General features: G+C 47.6%; 1 protein-coding gene across 1 annotated transcript in view; it reads right to left on the bottom strand.

The window, feature by feature from the left end:
* TRAM2 (translocation associated membrane protein 2) overlaps nucleotides 1-20,304 on the bottom strand; it is a 416,036-nt gene that overhangs the window by 108,170 nt on the left and 287,562 nt on the right. The window lies entirely within an intron of this gene.

Genomic DNA, 20,304 nt, shown 5'->3' with positions numbered 1-20,304 from the left:
TTTCTAAAAAATCATGTCTTTTTTTCATCCTCCAGTAGCTGACACATTATCAGCTCTGCAAGGTTATACAGTGGCAAACATCCCACGTTAACCTGTAACTATCCCTGGCTACTAGTGGCCAGCATTCCTTTTGGACCCACTACGAGGGGTTATTCCTCCTCTTTTTGATTTATAAATGCAACTACTTTAACTTCCTTTAACAAGTGATGCCACATAACCCACCTCTGAAATCCAGCGCCCGAGGGCCGTACTTGCATCCCATCGTTGTAATTAGATTGATGCATAAGAGCCTAGCATAAACGAATGCGCATTCCGCTGGCACATGCTTAACTGATCTCTCAAATTCCTTGTGCTAACAGAGAGTTATATCAAATAACACGCATCATAACGTGTTTATTTGGTTTTCTAATAAAGTTGTTTCTTCGTCAATAAGCATGGAAGAAGCCTTTGTCCCTATGGCAACTCAAACAATGCAATTGGCCGCCCAAGCCTGTCACGTGATGCACCACGTCGCGCGACGTTCCTTGCCCTGATTGGCTAACCTTTCCGGCTCCGCCCCCTTACCGGCATGCCGCGACCCCGGAAGACACCGGTTATATTCCTCCTCCCCGGCCCCGCTCACCATCGTCGGGGTCCGGTCCGAGGGTTTTCGCAGGTACACTGCGGGTGCCGAGCGTCAAGTGCGTAAGTGGACTACAACAATGAGGCAGTGACCGTGTCGCCACTTTTCTGAGCTAAGTACCGCCCAATGTCTGTGTTATTTCGAGTCTGATTCTATGTCGTTTTTCTTTCCTCCCAAGGGTGTGCCAAATACGCTCCCACCCCCCTCCTGTGACCCATGGTGTCCCCTCGTTACACCATATAAGTGAGACATTTTAACTTGTGTGTTTAGCGATCGCCATGAAAATTACGTTATTCCATTGATCGCTACCAGGAAATGGTTTTCCTTTTTAAGATACCCAATATCACCTTATTTACTTCACCCTTAGCACCGCGCAAGTCCCAGTGACTAGTGCGTATTACCCTGGGTATAGAGGTGGTGTTAAACGTATTGTTATGCCGCTGCTCACTACCCACCCACCATACATGGAGCACCCAAAAACCGACCTGTATGATCAAGACAACCCACTAATTGTTTGTTTTGTCCTACATGTATGTCCTCGTCTTTCCTTCTACAGGTGCAGAAACCTAATGCGTAGAAGCCTCCTAAACCAGGAGTTACCTAGGAAGATAATTTTAACCAATTTTCTTCCTTTTTGCACTTTTTTTACACCAATTTTTCACTTTCACGTCCCTAGGTAAGGGTGGACCTTAGCGCATCCATACCACCAGGGTCTAGAACACTTTTTAAAGTCCTGAAGAATGCCTGGTAACCTCACACCGTTTTATAGGCAGAAACATGTTGACTGACGATATCTATTGGAAATAACCACACAATTAATTGTGGACGATTTTCCCAACACATAATTTTTATCTATGTTCCAAGTGACCACATAATAAATCATTTTTTGGTTACACTTAGACTTTTTTATACTCCTCACCACCATTTAATTTATCTTCTCTACACGACCTAAAACTCACAAATCCTGCTCCGCAGTAATTCTGGCGTCGCAGCACACTGAAGAGGCACTCTGCCTCTTTAGTGGGGCCCAATGATGAAGCATGTCACCAGTAGGTGGTGAGTGAGGACCTTCCTAACCCACCTAATTGTGGCCGGTTACCCTCTCCTTTTGCTCCTACGTATGGTCCTATATAACCATACAACACTCTTTTGTTGTTTGATCGGACAAGAGTGATATAGGCATGGTAGTAGGAATGGGGTCTGCATGTGTGTTGAGGTAGTGCTGCATATGCAGCTTATTTACATCATGTCTGGCCCCAAGCTGGCATATCCCCAGCCCTACCTCATTTCCTCCATTCTCAAATTTTTCTACAACAATGCTGCTTTTACTCCCCGGTATGAAGAACATTTTGGTATAAATGCCCAATTCGCTGTTTGCTGATGTAATGTTATAGTGGTGAAATTGTCACATCTTCGTCAAGAACGAGATCTGCTCTAAGGAGCTCAAGGTAACGCCAGAGTTACATAAATAATTTAAAGAAATAAACAAGCACAAACATTGTATTATGGTGATGTTAAAGCTGCACTTCTGATAGAGGCAGATCAGTATGTAGAGAATGCATTAAACATAGTAGGAACAACACTAAAAGAAAAACAAATATTAAAGCTGTAAATAACTGGAAATAGGGAGAGCCCATACAATTTGCAGTCCATTATCAAAGCCCACGATGTCAAGTTGTCTTGGGCCCCTATCTGTGTTGGTAAAAATATATAAAGAACTCATTACAAACGCCTGCATCAGTGGTGGTGCTAGGCCAGAGAGCAAACTTTGGGAACGGCTGCAGAAAGCCAGGCAACCATGAAGCCACACGGAGTTAACACCAAACCACTAAACAGCAACTAGACGATTTCTCTCTGTATGGCTACCGATTTGCAGTTTCATTGTTTGGATTGCATTGAAAGGTTTTCCCATGCTGAGAGAAACCAGGTTTGTGGAAAAAGCTGCTTTGATGCAAACTCCTTCAATGGTATGGGGCTAGCGATACTTCACCACACACTATAGGCTGACCGACTCAAAGAACCAAAGCTACCACTGCTCTTAATGCAGCTGGGATCAGTTAAAGGATATACTATCTATGCCACTATCCCTCTTATTAATTGGTCCACAGAGAGGGATTGCCCCGTTGGGTGAATTGCAGCTCTTTAATAAAATAAAAGAAATATGGGGAAAAGTCCCATATACGAGGCCTAGAGAGATGGTCCCTAAAGGGATCATTCACAAGGGACTATTTATTCCAGAAAATCTTGCTTAGAGGTTAATCAGACATAGTGTCACCATGACATAAGGTCACCCACAGATTATACAACGTACAATGTTCTTCAGAATAAAACAATGAGCGGGTTTTTGCACCAATACACTCTAGAAAGCACAATAAGCAAATTACAGGAGAACCCAACTAAGCAGCTCGGAACCATAACATGCAGCACTCTGCCACAGACACAGCTTAAAAAATACTAAACAGCAGTTGCGGGGACGCAGAATAAAAAGTCCAGCACCCATTATAGTAGCCCAGAAACAGATTAAGGGGCCGATTATGATGTTGTGCGGAAACCTTTCACCGCCTTGGATTCCAGACTGACCGACTTGCGGTCGGCGGTTCCGCCCGACTGATTACGATGCGGCCAAACACTCTTCGATCAGATTCCCATTGTTTCCTATGGGAGCCCGTGTTCAGCCCCCTGACAACACAGGCTCCTATGGGAAAATGGGAGGGAGGGGGGTGTAAAACCCTACACCCTGTCTCGGGCACCCCATTGTGCCAGCCACACAATGCAGAGTTTTACAGGGGGGTCCCTTAGGTACACCCTCGGCCCCCAAACGGAGGCCAAAAAAGGTGTACGGGAGCCTGCTAGTGGCCCCCAAAGTCATTTTCCAACAGCCTTTCCATGTTGGACAGGCCGACTCGGAGAGGCCGTTGAAAATCGGGATTGTAATCGCACAGTCGGAAACGCGGTCCATAGAGGTGTACAATGTGGTTCCGACCGATACGAATTCTCCGAGAGCCAGTTGGAACCAAATCAGAATGACCGAGCGGTTTACATTCCGACTGCGAACATCGTAATCGGTCGGGCAGATTGTAAACCGACAGTCGGTAGGAAGAGTTCCGACACGGTCAGTAGGAGGCTTTCCGCCCGACATCGTAATCGTCCCCTAACTAGCGGAGAAACCAATTATACAGCCCAGTATGCACCTGGCAGTGTAACCCAGCAAAAGCAACGTACACATTATGTTTGGATTAGTTAGAATCATTACATACTTTCTCAGCTCAAAATGAGTCAAATTCATGTAACATTATCCTAAATGCTAAATTTATGTTAAAAATCTCCCTTTCTGTTGTTACCGGCTCTTGTCAAGGAATATAAAAGATAAACAGTCACAGAATTTAAACTAGTCCAGGCCTGGTACTCAATCATTTTTGGTTGCAGTTTGATGTAAACTTTCCAAATAAACTGTATAATTGCCTACGGCACAAAAAAAAGAATAGCAGCAGATTTTCGATGTGCAAATGATACAAATGATGTTTAACAGTCATCTGATCAAATGGAATGAACATTTTTCTACTCACCATATAGCAGAACAGACAACCCTTTATAGTACACGAGGCATATCCATTTCAACACAAATGTATTGCTTGTATACAAGATTTAATATCATTTGTTAGAAAGAGGAGTATTAACAAAAGTTTTAATCAAAGTCCAAATGTCTGAATGTGCAGACTATGTGCATTACGGTTTCTAGCTCGATGAGCAGAGTCTACACAGGTTTTGTTTATTTATCTGCTTCGCTGTATTTCCACTTATGTTTCCCAAAGGAAAGTAGCATAAAGAGAAGGGAAATTATGTAATGTTTTGTAGATGGGTCAGCTGCAGCATCTAAGTAGTCTTGATTCATTCTCATTCCATATGAGATTATATAAGGCACGTTTTCTTTTTCGACCACCCAAACAGCCAAGTACTCTTGACTTAGTATAAGTATACGTTGGGTTACTAATGCCGCTTTAAAGTCCGCAAGTGTGTTTACAGCATCCCAGATCTCACTTGCTCCCAACAGTTCTTTTCCACTGTCAAGTTATTTGGTCCATGGGCATGCACAATAATAATGATATCCTGAGTAACATATGTCTACATACATGATTTTGTCTGAGCCAAGCCTTCTAGTCTGAGTCTACACAAAGATTTAAAAAGAAGCTAGGTCCACCACCTCCTGCCTTATTCCACAAAATTCTAGGCTGAGTTGGACTGGACTCGTACAGTTTGCCAACTCACACTGGGCTTTCTCCAACCATATGTTTAATTTGCCTGGGTATGCACACAGCATATTAGTTAGTGATCAAAGGTCCTTCATTTCTTATATTATTGCATTAGCTGAAGGACTATAAAGTTTAGCATACAGTCTAGAATGTGCAAACATTAGGGACACATTCTTAATTTTTAGTTAGTTTGGTTAGGTGCTAGGGTATATCACCCAAGTTGCTTATCCAGACAGCTCGGTAGTTGTAAATGGCATGGTTTTCTAATTTTCCGTTACCAAGTAACCAGGGACTTCTGGATTCGTGTCTTTTAATGAAATGCCATCATCATGGCCTCAGGGCTGTTCATAAGTAAGTTATTGCTCTTCTTATAATAGTTCAGGGCAAGCAGAGTTCTTTGAAGCCATACTCTGGTGCAACCCAGCACTACTGCGTTGTTGGCATACTGCAGTAGAGGTATGCAAGACGGTAAAGGATTTGAATGGCCCTTATAGTATACTGCCTGTGCCCCATGCCTGTAACTTCTTCCATACCAAACCTCTATGCCCACTGTACAAAGGAACTGAATAGTCAAAGAGCACAAGAAAAGGCTTGCTCAGACAACATGTACGTAGTGGTACGCTAGAATTGAAATCCCCATACTATTAACAGTAGCACTGCATTTTGAGAATGGCAAAATCTTATTTTTGTACACCCATAATTCAAGTTGTTCCAGGATGATCCTCGATAGATTTTACCACATATATCCAGGAGAGGTTTTAACCTATAGTTTCTGGGATCGACTATGTCTCCTTTCTTTAAAAGTCGACATAAAACTGATCTCTTCCAGGAGTCTGGTATCATGGCTATTTTTAGGGCTAAAGAAAACAAAGGAGTCCCTCACTGTTTCGAATAGGATTGATTTTAAAAATTGCTGGTGGTAGACCATTTACTACTGGAACACTGTCTTTCCTCCACACATTTATCACCTTTCTGGCTCTTTCCTTATTTAAATCAATACAAATCTGTTTACTTTTAACAGACCCATCTTATGTCATATCCAAAATTGACACTTGCTAAATAAAAACAACAACATTGTGCTTGCTAAAATTAAAAAAATGATAACATTTAAAAAAAATAAAGAAGGACTACAGGGAGAGGGCAGGGTCAGACTGGCCTATAGGGGAATCTGGGAGCGCCAGAAGGGCTGATCTGACAAGACAGTATCAGGGCTGGATTATATTGCCGTTTTTGCGTCAGTGTTATAGCCTGGCCGTCTGGTTTTTACTGTTGATTTCCCGGATATCACCACAAACATTGCCTACAACAAGCACAAATGCATACCTTCTCCAATATCATGCGAAACATCTATACAACATGTCTTTACAAGTTCAAAACCTACCCGATTTTCAAATGTGGGCCACTTTTATAGATAACTGATTTACTAATGGGGCCACTTTTATTTTGGTACTCCGGCCTATTTTCTGTCCCCAGTATTAAGGTGGGATAGAAGACCGAAGAACAAATTACTAACTTTCGGTGATGCGTATCTGGTAGAGACTATCTACCTGCAGAATCCTTACCGTAGAATATTCCCCAGCCACCAGTCTGGATCCAGAAATTTATGATGAGTAGTACTCCTGCACGCTGGTCAGGTGGTGTTGATTGGCTCAGTGAAGCGTCAGTCATGCTGGAAATTACGTCTGTGGTGCCCATCTAGGTGCCACCCCAGTACGTTGAAGTTTGCTTCTTTTTGCGACTTTCCACGCCAGAAATGCGGAGCAACGAGGAACATGGACTATTGGTGTGTGTATTTAGGGCCCTTACAAGGTTTAACCCTTTACTCTATAATCCGTTCGCAGAGCTGGACGGAGGGGAGCGTCTGTAAGGCATCTGCAACTAATTTCTACCAGATAAGGTGTTACCGAAGGTAAGTAACTTGTTTATTGGATACTTCCAGCCACAGATTTCTTACCTTAGAATAGATACCCAAAGAGGAGCTCCCAGAATGTGGGGCTGCAATAAGAATTACAATAAAATGTCCTGTAGTACCGAACGGGCAAAATGACAGTCATTCTGGACCTGACTGTCCAGGCAGTCGTGTTTTGCAAGCGCATGCAAGGAAGCCCACGTAGCTGATTGACAGATGTCCAGTACAGGAATTCTGCTAGCTAACTCAGTGGTCGCCGCCTAGGCTCTGGTAGAGTGAGCATGCAAACCCTCTGGTGGTTGCTTTTTGGCCAATGCGTAGCAGATTTTGATGCAGAGCACTAGCCATTGTGAGATGATCCACTTCTACAATGCCTTCCCTTTCTTGGCCTGACACACCCCACAAAGAGTTGATTGTCCACCCGGAACTCATGAGTACGATCAAGGTAGAAGGACAATGCACTTTTTGGGTCTAGTCGTGGAGTCTCTCCTCTTGTTTAAAGGGAAGAGGCGTAGCGTAAAAGGTAGGCAGAGTGATGATCTGGCCTATGTGGAAAGGAGTTTCCACCGTTGGTCAAAAGGATGCTTGAGTCCTAAGGACCAGCTTATATGGGTAGAAGAGAAGGGACAGAGGATTTGCTGACAGTGTCTGTAACTCACTGACCCTCCTGGCAGATGTTATCGCCACTAGAAAGGCTGTTTTGATGGTGAAAAGTCTCAGTGGGCAATTGTGGAGCAGCTAAAAGAGATAACCGGACTGTAAGAACCAGATTTAGGTCCCATTGGGGCATAATACAAGATGCTGGTGGGAACATATGCTGGAGACCTTTCAGGAACCAAATTACACTAAGGGATATGAAAAGGGATATGAAAAGGGATGGCTGGTCTGGCAACTGCAGAAATGGCAGAAAGATAACTTTTTCATGTGCCCAGCGCAGAGCCTTGCTGAGCCAAGGAAATAATCATACTATACTAAGGTCAAGTATGGGGGCGGGCTTGCCTTCAACAGCCAATTGTCAAAGTAAGGGGAGACTGGCACCCCTGATCATCACATTGGTGCACACCTTAGGGACGCTGGTAAGGCCAAATGGGAGCACAGCAAACTGAAAGTGTTCTTGGCCCACTGTGAACAGTAGGTAACATCTGTGGGCAGGCAGGACGGAAATGTGAAAATAAGCATCCTGCAAGTCCAAGGCTACCATCCAGTCTCTTGGGGACAGAACGTGAGGGAGCATGAGCATTTTGAATTTCTCCTTCTTGAGGAACAGATTGTGAAGGTGCAAGTCTAGTATGGGACGGCGTCCTCTGTTCTTCTTTGGGAACAAAAAGGAGTGGGCATAGCAACTATGACCTACTTCTGACACTGGCACCCTCTCTATGCCCTCCCTTGGCCAAGAGAGTTGACACTTCCTGATAAAATAAGGATAGGTGGTTCTCTGTCAATCTGTCTTAAGTGGGTAGCAAGGGTGGAGGGGTGGTCGCAAATGCGAGGGAATAAACCCTTTGAACAATTGTAAAACCCAATAGTTAGATGTTATTCACCTCCAGTGGTGCATGAGATGGCGGATCCTGCTTCCCACTGGATGCCCATGAAGATGGAGGCCAAACTAAAGCGGTTTGGAGGTTGAGGCTGCTTTGGGGTTTACGAGGTAGACTGGCCCGACCTCTGTCTAGCTGTCCCATGTGGTCACGGCGTCCTTTGTCAAGACCAGGTTGGCAAACCTGCTGGCCGTGGTAGCTAGGAAGGTAGAGATGCGATTGACAGCCACTTCTGTGGCCGTGCAAGGTAAACTGGGGTTGGCGAGGGGAAATGGAAAGGCCCAAGATCATGGCTGCAGCCCTCATGTCCTTGAAGCACTACAGCGATGAGTCATCCTTCTCGCCATACAAACAAGAGACGTCAAAGGGCAGGTCTATGAGAAAGCCCAGGCCATCCCCCAAAAAGCCAGTGGTTCTCAACCAGGCGTAACGCCTAAGAGCCACAGACAATGAAATTGCACTGCCCAGTGAGTCTGTTGTTTCCACCCCACATCATATGGCAAACTTGGCTGCATCTCCCCAGTCAGCAGTTGCTTGAGAGATTATGGCTAGGGTCTCCTCCTAAACCATAGGCAGCAATTGCACAGCCCGCCCAGGAGAATCACCCCAAGAGGCACCTGGTGTTCACCGACCACAGTGCTAGGCTGGCAGAAGAGAGCATCTTCTTCCCAAAAGGAATCCAGCCATCTGGATTCCCCGTCTGGTAGGATGGTACGGAATGCCCTGGGTTGACTTTGGAGGTGGAGGCTTGGACCACCAAGCTCTCTGGGTTGGGGAGCTGGGTTAGGAAACTGGGGGCCACCATCAACCCTGATGCAATGGTGGCGGGCAATTGCCGTGTGCAAAGGGGCTCCTCTGCAGGGCTTGGACAAGGCCCCATGCAGGACATCGGTGAGGGCTTCAATGAAAGGGAGAAGTGGTTCGGATAGCTGACTTTTCACTGAAACACCTCCAACAAGACATTCGTCTTGACTGCCATTGAGGGCAATTGAAGGTCCAAGACCTCAGCTGCCCTCCTCACCACCATAGAGAATGAGGCACCCTCCTCTGTAGCCATGGTAGGGGGGGAAGAGACCAGGCCGGTGTCTAGTGAGGAGTCCAGTCCACTAGCATCTGCCAGATCCTCATACTAAGTGCCCTCCGGGTTTTCTAAGGGCTGGTAACCATAAGGGTCCTCTGACCTCTCTCATTTATCACCCAATCCAATGTCATCAGAATAAGGCACTGATTCAGACATTGGGGTGTGGTGGCCGGTGGGGGGCAGAGGGAGGGGGGGGTGTCTTCCCCCTGTCTGCGCCAGGACCGGCTCTGTGTCGGGAATTATTATGGGGGTGTTGCTACTGACGGGCGTCAGTGGCGTCTGCACTGAAGCGGTAGCTGTGGGAGTTCGAGGTCGCTCGACTTGCACCTCTCTGGATCAGTCACGGGATATTGGGAGCACAACTGGCACGAGGGCAGGCCTGCTGGCAGAAAACCAACAGGGGTCCCTCCTGCACCCGTGGGGCCGGAGGGCACTTCAGAGGGGTCATGCCGCCCAAAGATGAGGTGCATGGCCTCCTAGAAGTCTTTTAACTGGGTGGGGGTCGCTCAGGATCACCGAAACCTAGGGAAACACAAAGATGGCCCAAGCACTGGCACCTCTACACAACTAGGTCTCGGGGGGCGACAGCCCTGCATCTCGTCCAAAGACTTGCGCCGTGAAATTGAAGACCTCTTGCACTTCTTGTGGGACTTACTGGATTTTCTCGACGACTTGGAGTGGGACGAAGATCGCCAGGAGTGGCTCTACGAATGATCTCTGGACCTTCCTCACGACCGAGACCTGGAATGTCGTGGAGTCGGTCAGCGTCAAGGAGCCAGAGGGACCGCTCCTTCAGCGCCTTTGGATGCGAGATGCGGCAATCCTCGCACACATCTTGGCATCGTGATTGCACTCCAGACACAAACGCAAACCAGGTGTGGGTCCATCATCGACATCTGACAGTGACCGGTGCTGCATGGTTTGAAAGCTGCCTTTTTGGTGGACATTTTCACACCAGGAGACAAACTTGTAAAGAAAATAAGCAACAAAGGGCCGAAAAAGGTCAGTCAATTAAAAAAATGGACAGGGGGAAGCTCGCTCCGTATCTGCTCTGACAGACGCAGAAAGAAAATAAACTGATGTTATTGTGATAGAGTGACACCTATATAGGAACCGCTCACGTCCCTTTCCGGCACGGACGCCATCACAGATGATGCTGAACGACGCCACCTACCGGTTGCAGGGGTATTGCTCGCCAAAAGTTTCTGGATCCACTCGGAAGCTTGAGAAATAGTCTAAAGTAAAGAATCTGCAGCTAAACGTCTCCAGCAGCTTGGGGAGAGCTAGGGTGTTGGTGAGGAGGGGCAAAAGCGTTGCACAAGGTAGAGAGGAATAAAGACAGCAGAGTGGAGAAGCACAAAGGGAGAGAAAAACAGGGCGTGGTTGGGGAGAGAAGAAAAATGAAAACAGAAAGGGGGAAGGGAGAAGTAAATAAGAGAACAAGATAAATCTGAAAGAGACAGTAACAGGAGAAGAAGCAGGGGAAAGCAAGGGCGAGAAAACACTGAACATGAGGAGAATTACACGAGAGAGAAGCACGAAGCACGGGAGCATTTTGGGGGAGCACACAGGGAGAGGAGAAACCAGGGAGTGCTCAATCAAAAAGAAAAAAAGGTTTCCTAAAAGTGAGCAGTGGAAGGATAGAGGCCCGCCAGTCAGAGAGATGGCAAAATGGCTGTGCTCCAAGGGAGGAAAAATACAAGATGGACAAGCTGGGACAAACAAAGTCATCATATAAGAAGCAAGCGGTTGACACCAATAATAAAGCATACCCACTGTAAGCAATCAGCTGGATGTAACAACCTGCAAGTTCCAGGTTAGCCCAAAATAGGTATTTTGAAACGAGACAGCTTGTGCTGTGTGGTAGTCTTGACCCAAGAATGCAGCCCTACACCTGACCCTGTAACCCAGCACCAAACACTAGCAAAGAGCTGGACTAGAAAGCCCAGCTAATAAAGGTTTGCAGTAATGTTTTATGTTGCCTGTTGGTCAAGGGGCACGTAGAATGCTAAACTCATTGGGATTCCATTGGCCTACTTAGAGCCGAGAATCAGAAATGCATGCTATGTTTTAATTTGCTGCACCTTGACCCAATGGGAAATCATGTGCATGGCAGTCCTCCTAAACAAACAAATGATAACTTTATAACAGAGACTGGTCACAGGATTTATCTTGCAAGAACAGTCTCATTTTAAAAATGTGATATCTCTAGTAGTGTAGTGGCTGAACTGGGAAACAAGTATGGATCCTGTCCCATCAATAGCACTGAATGTCGGATACAAAAGAGGAGGGATGTGCTGCAGGCAGCAAGTAACAGAAACTGGTAGGGTTAGGGATGTAAATTACCATGTCCCTAATAGTATGCGAATACAACTGTGTGCCTGTCACTGCTGGGTGTTGGACTAAATTAGATATTAATAATAGACTAAAATAGCAGTTGTATGTGTTGACAATTCAAAGAGAGTAAGAATTAGAACAGATCAAATGTAAAAAAAAATTAAAAAAAGCTTTGAATTGATTGTTGTAGTATGGTTCTTAAAAACAGCAGGCAAGATTCCTCAATCAAAGCCCCAAACTGAAATTCTACAGTGTTCTTGTGGCAACTTAGAGTAGAAAAGGATGGAATAAAGAGCTTACTGGACAATCTTGACCTTGATAACCAAATAAAGTGGGCATAATGCATCCCTCCTTACGCTTTCTCTAACTATTTGGACGATCTTTCAATTGAAATAGAAGGAGAATTGTCATTGTGCTGGCAGCCATTACCAGTGAACCCACAGCAGGCACCTTATGTTCCATTGGTAATTAAGGGAAGGATGTACCCAATTGTTTTACATGAAATATGTGACCCTTGACCCTCGGGTAGGTCACTTCTCCACCGCTGCAGCTCCGCCTGTCTGCCGCCAGATCAGCGCCCTACTCGATCGCCGCCTGGCTTGACTTGCTTCTTCACATGTGCCTGCTCGTGTGCCTGCCCCCCTTGCCTCTTAATTTTTCTGTACCCCGCATCTCTGTGGGAGTTCCTCGTGTGCCGCCCTCTCTTCCTTTGTGTACCCCGCGTTTTTGTGAGCGTCCCGTGCTCTTGGTTCCTTTTTCCCCACCCGCTTCCCCTGTCTTTCCCGCCGCTGCCTCCCGTGCGGCCCGCCCCCCCACACCCATTGGCTCTTCCCTCCCGCCTCCCAGCTGACCACTCCTCCCCTCCTCCCTCTTATGGCGACCGCTGCGCGGCCGCGCCGCGGGCGCGCCAAAGGCAAGCCCGTCTGCTCCCGTCGCGTCTGGACCGCGCCCAGCGCCAGGCCCCTGGTCCTCGACGATGCCAGCCCACCCGACAGACCTACGACGCCGCCACCCTCCACGCACTCAACGCCGGCCGGAACCCCGCGTGCTACCGAGCCAACCCGAAACGCACTCACAGACCCTTCACCTGCCAAGCCTGCTGATTCACCTGCCTCCGAACCTGCACCGCACCCAACAAGCCGAGCACCAGCAACAACCACCTCAAGTGCATCCTGCTCAACACCCGCTCCGTCCACGGGCACGCCGTGGAACTCTGGAACCTCTTTGACACAACATCACCAGACGTCGCCTTCCTCACGGGAACCTGGATGAACGCCTCCTCAGCCCCCAACATCGCCATAGCCATCCCGGACGGCTACAAGATCACCCGGAGGGACCGCGTCAACCAAACCGGAGGAGGCATCGCCATCGTCCTCAGAAACACCATCCGCATCACGACCAACTCCGATGACACCCTCAACGCCACCGAACACCTTCACTTCCAGATCCACACCGACCCCAAGACCACCCTCAGAGGCACTCTCATCTACAGACCCCCGGGACCACGCACTCAATTCAGCGAAGCCATCGCAGACTTCATCAGCCCGCACGCCCTCACCTCCTCAGACTACATCTTCCTAGGGGACCTCAACTTCCACCTGGAGAACAACAAGGACTGCAACACCGCCGCCCTGCTAGACAACCTTGGACTCAAGCAACTGGTGAACACCCCCACCCACTACGCCGGCCACACGCTTGACGCAGTCTTCTCCTCCAGCAAGCACATCTCCTTCAGCCACTCCACCGGACTACACTGGACACAGCTGCGTCCACTTCAACTTCAGGAGAACCACGACCCACCACCACCCGCAACAAGTTCCCCGCAGAAGCTGGAGCAAGATCACCGCCGACCAGCTCACCACCACCCTCAGCCAGAACCTACCCACCAACACGACGGACCCCGACGAAGCAGCCCGCAACCTCACACTGTGGCTCACCGACTGCGCCGACGAACTCGCACCACTGAAGAACCCTCCCAGCAGACCCGGCAGCAGGAAAGCCTCGTGGTTTACCACCGACCTCAAAAACTCCAAGAAAACCTGCCGCACCCTCGAGAAAGCCTGGCGCCACGACCAGACAACAGAACACATGACCGCCCTCAAGAACGCCACCCGCAAACACCACCAGCTGATCCGCACCACCAAGAAGACAGCATTCAAAGAAAGACTGGACAACAACACCCACAACAGCAAGGAGCTCTTCAGCATCGTCAAAGAGCTCTCAAATCCCAGCACCTGCAACACCGACATCACTCCCTCGCAAGACCTCTGCGACTCTCTCGCCTTGTTCTTCCACCGCAACACAACAGCTTTGGCGCACAAACCACGCACCCAACCGTTGAACCGTCGAACCAGCGCCTCCAACCACCACCCTCTGCAACTGGACCCAGGTCAGCACCGAAGACACCACCCGCATGATGAACACCATCCACTCCGGCTCCCCTACCGACCCATGCCCACACCACATCTTCAACAAAGCCGACTCCATCATCGCACCCCAACTCCGGAACATCATCAACAGCTCCTACGCATCCGCCACCTTCCCGAAGAGCTGGAAACACGCTGAGCTGAGCACCCTCCTCAAGAAACCCACCGCGGACCCCACGGACCTGAAGAACTTCCGCCCCATCTCGCTCCTCCCCTTTCCAGCCAAATTCATCGAGAAGACCGTCAACAGACAACTCTCCGCCTTCCTCGAGACCAACGGATCCCTCGACCCATCACAGTCCGGCTTCCGAGCAAACCACAGCTCCAAGACCGCCCTCATCGCAGCCACCGACAACATCAGGTCCCTGCTAGACAACGGGGAAACGGCTGCCCTCATCCTCCTGGACCTCTCAGTAGCCTTCTACACCGTCTGCCACCGCACCCTGATACAGCGCCTCAGCAACACCAGAATCCAAGGAGTGGCCCTGGAGTAGATCATCTCATTCCTCGCCAGAAGAATCCAGAGAGTCCGCCTCCCCCCGTTCCGATCCGCGGCCACGGAAGTCATCTGCGGCGTCCCGCAAGGATCCTCACTCAGTCCAACCCTCTTCAACGTCTACATGAGCCCTCTCGCAGCCATCGCCCGCCGACACAACCTCAACATCATCTCCTACGTCGACGACACCCAGCTGATCCTCTCCCTCACCAACGACCCCACCACCGCCAAAGCCAACCTCCAGGAATGAGAGACGTCGCAGAATGGATGAAGATCAGCCGCCCGAAACTGTACTCAGACAAGACGGAAGTCCTCATCCTCGGACCATCTCGCTCCGCGTGGGACGACTCCTGGTGGCCCCCTGCCCTGGGCAGCGCACCCAAACCAACGGACCACGCACGCAACCTGGGCTTCATCCTGGACTCCTCCTTCACGATGACCAAGCAAGTCAACGCAGTGTCATCATCCTGCTTCAACACCCTGCGCATGCTCTGAAAGATCTTCAGATGGATCCCCACAGAAACCAGGAAGACGGTCACCCAGGCCCTCGTCACCAGCCATCTGGACTACGGGAACACCCTCTACGCTGGAACCACAGCCAAACTCCAGAAAAGACTCCAGCGCATTCAGAACGCCTCAGCACGACTCATCCTGGACATCCCTCGCCGCAGCCACATCTCTACCCACCTGAGAGACGTGCACTGGCTCCCCGTCAACAAGAGGATCACGTTCAGACTCCTCACCCACGCACACAAGGCTCTCCGCGACATGGGCCCGAAGTACCTCAACAGCCGCCTCACTTTCTACACACCCACCCGCCAGCTCCGATCCGCCAGCCTTGCCCTCGCCTCCGTCCCACGAATTCGGAAATCCACTGTCTGAGGAAGATCCTTCTCCTACCTGGCAGCCAAGACATGGAACTCCCTCCCCACTCACCTACGGCTGACCCTGGATCACCTCTCCTTCAGGAAACAACTCAAGACCTGGCTGTTCGAGCAATAGGGAGTCCCCCCCTCAGCGCCTTGAGACCCTTACGGATGAGTTGCGCGCGATACAAATTCTTATGATTGATTGATTGATTGATTGATCCTTGTCAAGACTGTGTAAACAGAAGTGCATTCACTTAAGGGTCAAAGGACAGTCTGCAGTGCAGCCGAGAAGTTCAATAGTATTCTAAGAAAAGACAATAAAGGTAAGAGTACATCCTACAAAGGAGAGATGAAGTTCAGAATGAGGTTATGCTCAGTGAAATCATCAAGCATCACCTCGCTGACACCATTACAATCTGTCACAGAGAAAGCCAGGGCCTTCTGCCAAGCATGCAATAAGCTCAAACATTATCGCTTGCTTTACTGTTGACCCCTGCGTATAGTGCCACCTTACAGAGATGTGCTCCCAGCATCGCTGCTAGAGCAAAGATCTGGATGCTATGGTTTGTAGGCCAAGCTTTCTTGTCAATATAGGAAGGGCAACCCCAACTCAGATCCTTTAGCATAATCTAACCTCAACAGAACCTTGCTATGCCTACAGGGATCCATTGGAGAAAGATCAGGGAAGCAAAACCTCTTCTTACTAGAATAGGAAGGATTGAGCCTTGACTCAAGATGCTAGAGACTGGGAGAGCCATGGTCAAATTCACCATCAATAACCAAGAGTGCTTAACAGGTCTCAGTGCAAGGTACAAGCTTCCTTAAATAAATAGGAAATGTAGAATACAACAATGCTCACTCCACAAAACATCAACACACACACATATTCTTCACACAAAATGGAGATAAGGTAGAGTAGACGCCTTAAAAGTAGAAATGCTTTTGACATTTTAATGATACATTTTTACACCATTGCAACTCACAACTCCTCTATCCTCGATTGATTTACATTGGCTTTTAATTGTGGCAAGAATTAGGTTCAAACTAGTTGTATAAATGAACAGCTGTGTGCCATGCACAAAAGCAGCTGCAAATGACGTTTTGTCCTAAAACCAGAAAACAGTAAGGTGTTGGTAATGATATAAAATGGGAGCGAAGATGTGGAACCAATATAACCGTTACATATTAAAACAACATTTGATGGGAGGAGATGTGGTTTAATCGAGGCCAGAGTAAAATTACAATTCCCCATCCATAATATATGATCGTCAGCAAATCACTTCAGTTTGCGTAACTGCAAAAAATCGGGATCGATTATATACTGCAGGGGGCAAGAAAGCCACAAGAATGAGGTGACTTACAAGAAAATCACGGACGTGCTGACACAGAGATTTAACACACCGCCTCACTGTAATCAAGCGCTGGCCTTGGACTAGACATTTATTTATTTATTTACTTTTCACATTTTTAAAGCGCACTGTTACCCGAAGGTGTCCTGGCGCTGGACAATGGTCCAGGACAATGGTCCTCATGAGACATCTATCCCTGGCCTGTAACTAGGGTGGGCTTGGGATTTCTTCTTCTTCATAGACTGGATCCACAGGGCATTCAGATCATTGCATCCCTCAACCAGAAAAAACTACAAGACATTGAGACAGCCACCTTGAATCCACTCAATGCTAAGAGATCATGCAACCAATACAAGAGACCCGCCACCAATCACTATGGCTGAATAAATCAAAGCATAACTGTAAAGTTAAGTGGGACTATCGTAGATGGCTTTAATATAGTCTGTCCCGCAGGATCCCAACAAGGTTTCCCGCAGCCCCAGGATTAAGTACAATAAAAGGTATTAAACTCTTTTTACAACAACTTGCACCCGATTTAGTTTAATAGAGCCTATAAAGACCTATCACTCCTCTCATTCGAACTGTTCAAAGAAGAATAAAGAGCCTCTGTACGCTGCTGCATTCCAGCGCAGCGCTGATGCTTCAATAGTCTCATAAAACTCTTCCAGGGACCAGCAGAGTAACTCACAGCGAAGGGCCAGAGTAGACTTTGAGTCTCTCATACTTATTCCCCACTACACTACATGAGCACAGCTCTTGTCACTCAAGCACAACCTTCCTACAAATTCAGCTCTCTGCCAACCAAGCACTTACCCACAGCGTGGCATGCCACACATCCCATAATGCACTTCTGCACATAAAGTTGAAATTATAATATAAGTTAGTCTCACTAAAATAAAACTCTGTATTTAGAGTGTATTCTGGAGAAGAAGCAGAAGACATCATCAGTTGTGTGATCTGTGCAATATTCTAGTATTTATACAAGTAGTCTTTTCTAGTGCAACATGAACTGTGTGACAATTACTCTACAGCAAGTAACTTTTCAACACACTTAAATAACAAGGCATTATGCACTTTTATTGTTTTGATGCCAATTTTCTTCAACTAGTGCACAATGTTAAATCCCTGGGTAAGCAGAACCAGTCGGTGGGATAGTGAATTTGGGAGCACAGATGGCTGAGTGGGTGGTGATTTGGGGATGCAGATATTGAGTTTGTGTGGATTGGGGGGTGGGGAGAGTTTGGCTAGAGATGGTTAGTGTGGATAGGAAACGACAAAGTGTGGCAGATAAGAGAAAGAAGCCTGGATGTGAGAGAGTTGAGCTGTGTCAGCAGTGGAGATGAGAGGGGATGAGCAAGAATGCCTGGACAATGAGTGAGTCCTCAAAATTCAGCTAAGTGAACTGCACATGAAGACAATTCAAGTAAGTCTGGTTACTGTTGTTTTGAGATATAGTTATGTGTGTGCATTTATTTTTTCAACTTCCAATAATCTGAAATAGACGATCCCAAACAATCTGAAATGTACCTACACGTTTTGGCTTCTGCACAAAGCGTTTGTTCCTGAAATGTAGCCATCTCTTCAAACATGTGCCTACTGCCACCAGTCTATGTACATCACACGAGCATTGGTAGTTTTAAAGATGGAGATGGGCACAGTGGAGGCGTATTAAGTTTGAAACTGATGGGGTGTAATGTCCATCTTCAAATTATACAGAATAAATCCCAATATCCCAAATGAGGCTGAAAGCTTCTCTGCTCCAAAATGTGGAAATGTTGTGGTTGTGCAACCAAGTGAAATAGGCCTCCTGCCATGTGGTTAAGGGATTAAAACACAGACATAACTGGGATGCAGAAGAATCCTCGCACCCATTGGGTCTGGTGCCACTGCCCCTGCTGCACAGTAATAGTCCCTTACCGGACTGGAGTCCAGTGCACACAGGATAGGGCTGGGGATATCTTTCTATGTGCAACAGTGATGGGGTTCTTGCTACATACGGGAAAGAACAAGGTCTGGACACCAAGGTGCATCTAGAAGGAGCTCTCTGTACGCGGTACCGGGTTTGAATGTTTTTAAGGGAGGGCAATGGAGGCTACCTGTAGGTTGTAGTAGGGATGGGGATCTGTGTGTTGGATAGGGCTCACGGTATAACCCCTTAATAGCAGTAATATTGAACTACAACTAGCCTTGGAGCATGTGGAATTACAGGACTCCCTCTGGAGGCCAGTCACTGTTTTCCAGACTAAAAATGGCATTTATCGAGCGTGTACGCGTCTGGGGGGATGGGTGGGATGGAGGGAGGGGCTGCAGCTCAGTTTGAAAGTCTGATTGACTCTCACTCACCTAAACCAGTACAGTCTTTTGGCTGCTCATAGTTTGAGACATGATGCACACAAGCAGCAGCACTAGCTTTAACCTCGCAGTTGGATGAGTCCATGTTTGAGTAGACAAGAGGGCCACATAGCGGACGTAGGGCGCAGAACTCCCTTAACTGTACTATTATTCATTCACAGTTGAATGGCCTAACCTATAAGGGCATTGGGAGCCAGTCAACTCAGTAATTATGGCGCTTTCCACATACACAGACCAGTCAATACTGATTTTCAACAGTGACTTAAGGACTCTGGACTCGTTCAAGAGGACAATACGGTCTGCTGTATGTATTCCTCCAGTGATTGGCTTCAGCAGTAGTTCCCATTTTCATCCGTCATTTGTAATTGAATGTATTGCAGCATCTAAAAGGTGCTTACGAGTACTCCTATGTAGGGCACTGAAGCACTTGCCTAAGTTAATAGCATGCTACTCCATGTAGGTGTGTGATTGGAAGGATGTGGTCTTTGTTTTGATCCTATGAGGTTCCATGTCTTGTATGACTACTGAGATGCTTTCTAGCATTATGAGCCACAGCACGCAGCACTGGGTTGGATGATGAAGTGCGAGAGACAGCCGCACAGTTTTATGGTTTTTAGCATGCTGGAAGCTTTGTACAGTTCTGCAGGTCCCTGTATAGTGTTTAATATTACAGTCTGCTTAGCTGGTTATTGCACAGGGTTATCCAATCGGAGATTGTGTGTATAACTGTGGTCCTGAGCTGGCTTGGTTGGCAAGAGAGAGGAGTGGGAAGATCTGTTGGGATGGACATTTTTATTATCATCCCATATATGAGCGCCTTTGTGAGATGTAAAGAAGCTGTCAGATTGTACAGAAACTTGGGACCTGTAGATGTGGACTATATTAAAGTACTCCGAATTGTCCAGCAATGGGTGACCCATCTCTTCAGTTATTCCATGCCTGTTCATTTGGTGATGGCTGTCTTTTGGATGTACAGTGCTGGTGATGGACAACTATATTAGCAGATATGTTATGTGTGACTTTAAGAGGTGCAAGTTATAATTTGTTGCTGATCGCTGCGTTTAGTGGTTTTAGT

The sequence above is a fragment of the Lissotriton helveticus genome, chromosome 6, assembly GCF_964261635.1.
Source record: "Lissotriton helveticus chromosome 6, aLisHel1.1, whole genome shotgun sequence".
NCBI lineage: Eukaryota > Metazoa > Chordata > Amphibia > Caudata > Salamandridae > Lissotriton > Lissotriton helveticus.
This window is presented reverse-complemented; position numbering and strand designations above follow the sequence as displayed.